This window comes from Scardinius erythrophthalmus (assembly GCF_964197995.2).
Source record: "Scardinius erythrophthalmus genome assembly, chromosome: 16".
NCBI lineage: Eukaryota > Metazoa > Chordata > Actinopteri > Cypriniformes > Leuciscidae > Scardinius > Scardinius erythrophthalmus.
Genome location: NC_138236.1, coordinates 12638646 through 12648210, shown reverse-complemented (window position 1 = coordinate 12648210; position 9565 = coordinate 12638646). Strand labels below are relative to the sequence as shown.

The 9565-nt window shown below is 37.0% G+C and overlaps 1 protein-coding gene across 1 annotated transcript in view; it reads left to right on the top strand.

Moving 5' to 3' along the window:
* Window positions 1-1857: 1857 nt before the first annotated feature.
* Window positions 1858-9565, top strand: part of fhl3a (four and a half LIM domains 3a) — a 41480-nt gene continuing 33772 nt past the window's right edge. The window contains exon 1 of the mRNA XM_081388219.1: window positions 1858-2056. The gene's annotated coding sequence lies outside the window, so the exon portion shown is untranslated. The remainder of the gene's footprint in view (window positions 2057-9565) is intronic.

Below are 9565 nucleotides of genomic sequence, written 5' to 3'. Positions count from 1 at the left end.
GATTTAAAACTTATAATTTCAGGTTTTACCAAGGATGTTAACAACTCATCTGAATACTAGATCCTTCCAGGAAGAGGGTTCTCTTGAATGTTTGGTTCTCACTCTCAAAATTCGACCACAAAGCCCTGTAAAGTGTGGATATGGGACAATAAACATCCCACTATTTACAATATCCAGTTTGAGCTGGCAGTACAAAATGTCAATATAAAAGATTTGAAGGTCCTAAACACATGAGAGAAATCTAAAGACAAGGACACAACTGTCTCCTTTTTTCAGGGATAAGAGGACTTTTTATAATGAAGGGTATGAAGGCATTTCACAATTTATACTTGATTTAATTTGGAATAATTTGATAAACTTTTCTTTTAAACCATTAAAGAGTGGCAATAAAACCTTAATGGCATTATAGTTCTGAGGCAGAGGATCAGACATTGTAACGTGTTTAAGAGAAAAACTGTCTTGCCACTGGTGTAATTTAATGAATATTAATTGCACATGAACTCTTTGGTAAGATTATACAAGAGAGTAACTAAACACCTTTCTGAGGCAATCGCTGAGTCTATTTATTGTTAGCAAATAAGTCAACTCAAAGATAACTAATTTAGGGTTTCAGTAATATAATCTCTGATATGGCTAAACACAAATTTCATAATTTCATTTACAACAATTGCTCAGTGTTTTCTGCGGTTGCCTGAATTATTACAAGGACAAAGGCGCTTTCTTTAATCTTGCAAGAGGTTCTTTATTTTGTATCTTCATCCAAGTATTACATTACAAATATGAATACATGAAAACGGATATCAAAGCAACATTTACCTCTTTGTTATGCAATAACATTTAAGTGCCTGACGTTTTTCCATAGCAAACTCTTGTAAATATCACGTAGCAATAATTTGTTCATCCATTACTGTGGAGTGTGACAAAAGTGTTTTCAATTATTTTGCACAAGTAGCTCACTCCAGTTTTTTTTACGGTCATTATTTCAGAAAATCATTAACATTTCCTCCACTTTTCTTATTTCCATCACAACTGATTTTATTATTAACACAGTAATGTTCTCAACAGCATTCTGTGAAAGTTATTTCTATAGCTTGTTTCATAATTTTTCCACCACATTAATCACATCATAGCATAGCCTATAAAAATGCTATAGATCATTTTCACATAATGAATATCATATAGATTGTAATAAATAATTACTCTTTTAAATATGTCATAATTCTCCTTTTATCAAGGATTTTCATATGGTGAAAATAAAATCTACCCATTTGAAAAGTAAATAAATGATGAACTTTCCAAGACAGTTGAAAAGTTTCCATTGATGAAAGTTTCCAAGACAGTTTCAATGTGACCATTATAAAAAAATAAATTAAAAATCAACTCATTGAGGTAAAGCTAAACGTTGAAGATTTGCCCATATGTTTGATAGCATTAAACAACTATAGCATTGCATCTACACAGGAAGAGATCCGTCGAACGAGACTTTTTTACCTTTTAAAAAACATAGCCTACCTGTTCTCTATTCTAATGGTTAGTCTGGTTTTGACAAAACAAATAATTTCAGCTCTGTTTAATTAACCTGGTCTAAAATATGCTCCATCCCCCTTACGGCTACGGAGAGAAAAAAGTTGTTCATTGTCATGACGATTCATCCTCCTCAGATGTTGGTGTTAAGTAACAGGTAAATATTGTGCTACTTCCATTATTACAGACAGACGCTCTCTTGCGTCCTAAGCTACCGACAAACAACAAGCCAGACAGATAACAATGCAAACTGCCTCAATTTAAAGATAATTTAATGGAACTTCCTTCAGGAAAGAAGGAAGACCGTTTTCATCCACTGGGGCGGGAGCTTGTGACTCACTCAACTTCCTCTATAGTAGCGCATGGAAGAGTTGAGCGCGAGCATTCTTTCATTCGGTGCTTTGAGAGAGAGCGGAACACTTCTTCACACCCGTGAGGAGCAACAGGACTACAGATCTATTAAACAGGCCAACCAAACTGACCCCAGCGCACTCAACACGGACAGACAGAGTACTGAAAGAGTTTTGACAGGGTAAGCTCACTTTTTCTTTTCTTTCTTTACTGTCATGTGAAATTAGAAACTCACGTGACACAGAGCTAATGATTATCAACCCGTTTTTCATTCAAACCCAGCGGGTAAAAATCGATGAATTGTTCGCCTATGAATGTTTTCATTCATCCAGGTTATGGTAGAGTATCCTGGAGACGTGTTAGAAAGTGTATTGATCTACCTCAGTAGATTAAAATCTTTTTTTTTTTTTTTACTAACTTTTAACACCTATATGACCTTTTGAAACCTTACTTATTTTGAGCTTTAGTGTAAAATACAATAAGTGCTGTACCAGCAGTACCAAAAAGACCATTCATTCTTGAGTGAGTGAGAGAAAATAGACTATTTTATTAAATGCAAGCCCTTTCAATGTCATCTTTAACTCTCAGAGTTAAAAGTCAGAGTTTAATGACATGCCTGTGGTGAACTTTTTGTTCTCTAGTCTACACACTTGCAATTCTCAGAGGAATCTGGGACACGTGTCACAACATGACAGTTATTTGTTAAGTTTTCTGACAGCCAAACCTCATGTCTTCATTGGCATTAAATGTACGCATGCGGATAACCATTAGAAAAACAGGCATGCATGCCGTGGGGGGCTTGACATATTCCTGAGTTTTGTCAAAAGCAGATCCAGGTTGGAACTTGATCGCTCATCTTTGAACACACCTCATCCCAGAACATGTTGCATTCCAAGGCGTAGTGAACAGTCTGAGAAACTGCTCATAAGGTCCCTGTTGCAAGTTACAGCTCACTTTTTTTGCCCTGTTCGGTGAGGTAATAATATATACACCCATTGAGATTGATAATATTTATACTATTTCATAATCTGTGCAGTGTTTATAGAATGTACCCTTGAGTTAAACATAAAACAGGAAATGGGTTACACATATCAGTAATTGTAAATGATGTGATTCATAAAGACACACCTTGAGTAATTGAAAAAAGGTGAGTGGAAATATTTTATCTATCAATGGGTGGGTCCTCTCTTGATATATCAGATCCGCTGATGACTAAACTCCTTTGGCAGAGATTTTTTGTTTAAGCAATGCTTTCTGACTCTGGAAAGGTCTTGACAAGACAGACAACAGGGCAAATACTGCACTGAATAGGTCAGGGAAATTTGCAGGAAGAACAAATCTGAGTTCTCTACTCATTTCCTCTTTCTTTTCTATTTTCAAGCCCTGCTGCTGTGACTGGCATCCTGTAGTAGACCTTGCAGGTCATTGAGTTTTTAACTTTTAAAGTGTTTCTTAAAGAGCTGGACACACTTTAAGTGTGGCATGGCATGTGCTGACATGCACGTTTGTGTGTGCGTGAGAAAAAAAGCAGAGTAGAGATCTTTGAGGTGCATCACTGTGCATTTTGGTGCATTAAGAAGCCTTTGAAACTGCTTACCTCAGAGCCAGATTCCCATAGTGTCTGCCGCCAGCCCTCCGCCATTCCATTCCCATTCATTATTCCAAGAGGCTCAGAGGCGCTTGTGGAGGAACAAAATCATCCCTTTGAAACTTAAGTTCCATCCCTTTCATTAACATGCCACAAGCTTATTATGTAATCAATTCAATTATTATTTTTTAAATATTTTAATATCTTTTAAAAGTTTCAGAAAGAGTAAGATTTAATTTAAGAATTTTTTTTGTTAATGTTTTTATTTAATTAATACTTTTATTCAGCAAGGACTCATTTATTGATCAAAACTGACACTAAAGATGTTTGTGTTGTTACAAAAAAAAATCAATTTTAAATAAATGCTGTTCTTTTGACCTTTTTATTCATCAAAGAATCCTGAAAAAAGTGTATCATGGTTTACACAAAAATACTATACTTCACGACTGTTTTCAACATTCAAACGAGTGTTAGAGACGTCTTTACACACATACATATGTGTGTGTGTGTGTGTGTGTGTGTGTGTGTGTGTGTGTGTGTGTGTGTGTGTGTGTGTGTGTGTGTGTGTGTGTATTCTTACATATTTTAAAGTTTATTTACTGCAACATCTCCCTGTTCACCATATTCTATACATGGAAAAATTGCTTCATCAAAAGTGGCTTGTGAAGAACAAAATTCTTAAGTTGGGCCGTATTTCATTTGTGCTAACCACAACAGGGCTTCCTCTTATAAGAACCATGGTTTTTGAAGTGTCCTGTTGTGCCAACAAACTTCAGTCTTGTTATTTTTATGAGTTTTTTTTTTTTTTTTTTTTTTTTTGTGGTTCCGAAATCCCTGCACCCTTTAGTAGTATGTAAGGTCCATAAAGTCCAAAAAGTCCATAAAATGTGATGTTGTCATCTCAGAAGTGAATTTCTTGGTGTCTGGAATATTCAGACCCGTCAGAAACTGAAGGAGATTGAAAATGCATTTGTTTGTTTTTTTCACTGATGTGACTGCAGTCTTGATCATGGCCACATTCTTTGGAGACACTGCCTTATGCATGGGCTGTTGTTCATCAGGGATAGGACTGAGTGCAATGCATTTTGGGATGCAGTATTCCATATAGTAAGCTCCATTGAAAACCGCTTACTTGGCAATTGTAGTATACAAAAATGTCATACTGTGCTTACTACACATAGGCTACTATATACAGCAGCCTTCGAAAAAGTAGTGTGGTATACCATGCTATTTGCTTGGTCACTACAAACACTGAATGTAGTTGTCCATTCATAAGACTTAACAGCATACAAAAGAGTGAGCAAGTGTGTCCAAGCCATTAACATTTATGAGACCATCCACATGCAAATCCATTGGACTTGAACATCTGTTTGTCAATAGAGCAGCTCTGTAACCAAATGTACAAGATAACTCAAAGCAAGAGACAATGAACCCTTTAATTCATCTCTAATAAGAGTGCCAGAGGAAACAATGTGAATTTAATTGTCTTGAAAGAATAACACATGCCTTCTTTACATCATCATGAGTTAGTGTGTTGACTCTGGGACCATCCCATATATATCACAAACTCGCTGTGTGAAAATCTCAATTATTATCCCTGGATTCAGACTTTTTACTGGATTTCAGATTATCTCTTAGTGTTGTGATCCCATGACGTGAGAAAATTGCGCTAAAACACTCACTGAGTTTTTATTACTTGTTTTGTTCTTCTGCCACATTTCAGTTCAAACAGCTCATGGGGGACATATGACTGGTTGTTTGGGGGTGGGGGTGGGGGGGGGGGTTGACTTTGAATCAAAGGAAGTCAGTGCTGGTTTCCTGCGGAGGACTCCAGGTGCATCTGTGATCCAGTGAGATGGTGGTTTCCTCCCAGACTAGGGAGAATGAATGGATGAAATCAGATCCTCACAGCCTGGGCCCCAAGAGATGCGACCCGCTGCTGTGTGCGGTGTGCTATGTCGGCTCGCTTGTACTGTTTATTTACCTTTCCCCTCTCTTCCTCTCGCAAGCCTTATTGTCCTTCATTGACGCTTAGTGTGTTGCTCTGAGCCACTTGTTTTAAACCCTTTTGTCTGTCTTTCTTCCGGTCATTTCTCTACAACACTCATAGTTTGCTCCAATATGCTGCTCTGTGTCACTGTAAGCACCAAGAGGTCAAGATTTGACCAGTTGAGCCCATTCCGATAATGGTTCTCGCATATGCATTCTTCCACCAATGCAGATGGAACACGTTTCTTGCACTATTCAGTGGTGCAGCAATACCATTAATAAATCAATAGTGCAGAACATACAGTGTCATTTGTACGGAAATCAGACAACACTGATTGTGCTGAGCATCTTTGTTTTAGTGAATCAAAACTATATATATGCAACTAGTCTAGTCCGATTCCCGAACGAATGGCAATTTCTCTCGGCACTATTTTTTTTTTTTTTAGCAAATTAAATACAAACAGTTTACCTACTGTGTTTTGTTAAACTTAAAGGAATAGTTTGGCAAAGAATGAAAATGTGCTTTTAAATTACTCGCCCTCAGGCTAAAATGTAGGTGACTTTCTTTCTTTAGTAGAACACTGATGGACAGACATCATCATGCGATAGAAAGCTTGAGTTCCAGACTCTTGTTTGCCTGGTAATATGTTCAGTATATCTTGCAAAGACTGATCGTTCCGCTTCATAGGACCGTAGCCACGGGTATTCATTTTGTGTTACCTGTTTAAATTTTTTGACTCTCAAAGTGATGGCAACCATTGACTTGCATTTTATGAATCACCAAGGACTATAGGTTTATCTAAAATCATGTTAGTGTTCTGTTGAAGAAAGAAAGTCACCTACATCTTGGATGGCCTGAGGAAGAGTAAAACAACAGCAAATTTTCTTTTTTGGGTGAACTATTCCTTTAAGGCTTGAGAGACCAAATCAGTGCAGTAACCAACAATGTGAAGTGTTTCATAAAAGAAATGTAATGACTGAAGTATGTTGCCACATTTTTATCTTAGTATTGCTATTTTATATAGTTAATTCCAATTGTTCAATTCTATTATAATTCACTTCTACGCTTCTAAAAAAAGACTGCACAAAGTCTTTGTAAACATCATTTTTAATAATTGTTTTACATTCATTACCTAAATTATCTCATCATTTGAAAATGATGTTTTTCCACCAGAAAGATCCTAAAAGAATCATTGATGGAACCAGTACTGGAATCTGGAAGTCCTTATAATTCTCATCCATACCAGTCATTCAAAACTTGCTGAATCAGATCTTAGGAGTGTGATTAGGCAATGCCACATGGCATGTGTCTGGATTCATGGCTTGCGTCAGTAAACATCTGTTGGTTACATGGATTAAGCAATTGCAGTTTTTCTAATGGACATGCTTATTATGTCTGTTAAACCAACTGTATCACAACTAGTAGATGTTACTGTGCAATCTATCCATCCACACTCTTTTGTCACCCAGACACAGTCCCTGAGTCACCTTTGACGCACCTAATCTCCGTACAGATCTAGGAATCCAGTCACCTGGTGCGGGCTGTAAGAGGCATACACTATCCCGTCACAGGGTTGGGTTTTCACCCCTCTTCTCGTACACATATCACCAACTCCCATGTGGAAATGTTCCCAAATCTGTCAGAGAGATGCATTGAACCTGACAATGAATACCCCCATTGGAATGTAAACACTGGTCTGTACTTGTAACAGTCACATAAAACGTGTCTGGTTGGCATTCTCTAAGCTATAACTGGCAAACCAAACCTACTGTGACATACTATCAGAATGAGAGTGAAATATGTGTAACTGCAGAGAGTTTCCTGTAAAATCTGTATCCAGTGCAAATAAAACCTGTAGTTGAGGGATGGTGGAAAACCAAAGCCATGGTGCACTGCTATAGAAATCACAATGTATTCATAAAAAATTTTGTGAATTTTTTTTAAAGGTTTTTTTTTTTTTTTTCAATAAACACAAAAATAAAAATTAAATAATTAACCATAATTTCATAAAAAATACAAATAAAACAGGATATCTTAAAAAATGTATAACATTGTTTACAGATTATGATATATTGCCAATGCAACACACTAATAAAAAGCATATCTTGAGCAATAATGGCACATTATAAATAGTGAGATACATGGTTTGATACAATTCATCATCTTCATAGCTGGGAGTTTTTGCTACATTGGTTGGTGACTCACCACATGCTGGAAACTTACGGTTCAAACATCTGTCCTGCAGGCTGATTATTTTGACTTGATTCATTCTTGCTGGTAAATGAAACTTTTTTTTTTTAATGTTCCGTCCGTTGTGCCACCTTTCCATCTTGATGAAATTAGTAAGGTCTTTGCACTCTGCACGGAGAACCATTATCAGTGACATCAGTTTTATATATATGAAGAAAGAAGAAAACAACAAGAAAATTCAGAGGTCACAGAGAGAGCTGCAGTAAAAAAAAAGTGTACAACACAAACTCTTTATATTAAAAAGTTAAAGAAGGTATAGTGTTATGTATTTAGATTTCTGCTTCAAGCTTAAAAAGTATAAATTGCTTTTTCAATTTGACATGACGTATACTACTGTATGTTCCATTAAACAAGGAAGATAATTGCTCCACATAGCACTGTAAAATGCTTTCACTGTCACAATGTCTCTCACACATGCTCAGTTACAAACAGCACTTGAGCTGTAATTTGTCAAGTAGGGTCAATGTGATCCAGTAAAATATATGCTGAATCTTCAATGCTAACAGCATGGAAGCATGAAGAGAATAGTATGCTAGTGTAGGAAAAAATTAAAACAAATGTTTAGATTTGAAACCACTGGTTGCTAATCAGAGTCAGCGGCCCAGCTGTTTAGCTTTTTACTGGGCCTGGAATCATCAAGAGGAGCCATTCATTATCCAAGAAGCCATTTAAAAGGATCAATATGCTAAATGAATCATTACATCTTACATGTGCAATATCCCACCGCAGTTCCTGTTTTTGTACAGGGCTAATCTTAATAAAGCTCGGGATCTCCCCATGCGAACACATGCTCAAATCCACATGTGTAAGCAGACACATTTAAGCACATTATAGGGTGCCAAGTCAGGATTGTAAGTGCTGATCACTTCCCAATGCTTAATTAGCCTCCACATCTGTAAGAGATGAGAGCAAATGGCTGTGACATCATTTCTGATGAGAGGAAATCTGACTCAAGTGTTTCCATTCGGTGTTTGCGCATCTGTTTTGTGTTTGTATGTGGGGATGAATGACTAATTTCGGTTGCTTTTGGGTTTCTAAACAAACCTTGACTTCGACAGCATACAAGCTGTCATAATCTTTTATGGAACACCATGAACCTGCTCACCCTTGCTTGACCTACAGAGCACACTGCAGTGGAATGCATAAAAACAATGCTCACTGGGATCGCTTCTGAAATTTTTAGTCTCCTTACACTCCGATTTATACAGATGTTTATGTGGTGCACAGCTGTGCAAGAGTGTTTCCGTCTAAAGTAAACAGCTGCAAGATATTTGCATCATGAAGAAATCTGGTAGTGCAATGCAGATGCTTGTGTGACTGGTCAAATGCACTTATATGTATGAATGTAAACACATTCAGTTTGTCTTAAGAGAACATGCTGGACAAAGACTACATTCACCCTGTCAGTTCAAATCCAACTATTTGTGTATCCGATTGGAATCTAATGATGGACTCATTATTGTTCAGATCTGATTTGTGTGTCCCAAGGCTTTCTTTCATTTTCCAAAATATCTACATTGGCAATGACGTTGCGTTGGTAGGACTACTCCAAAAAAATATTTGTACATATAAACGTTCATCAACCAGTCAGAATCAAGTATTCAACAGCCCCGTATATACATTTATTTCTGCTGTGGTATCGAAATTGGTATAGAGAATTATGAAATTGGTATTGGTAGCCACCAGTTTTGGTAGCGTGACAACCCTTGAGGTTTTGAGGAGATTTTTTTTTTTTTTTACAATGTTCCATGGAGCAGTAGGGAGAGCGGAGGTAGCTGTCGCTTTCTTTGAGGGAACACCTCAAAAGTCTTTCGCTGACCATGGCTCGGCACTTCACAGAAGCCCATAAATGGGAGAAAGTG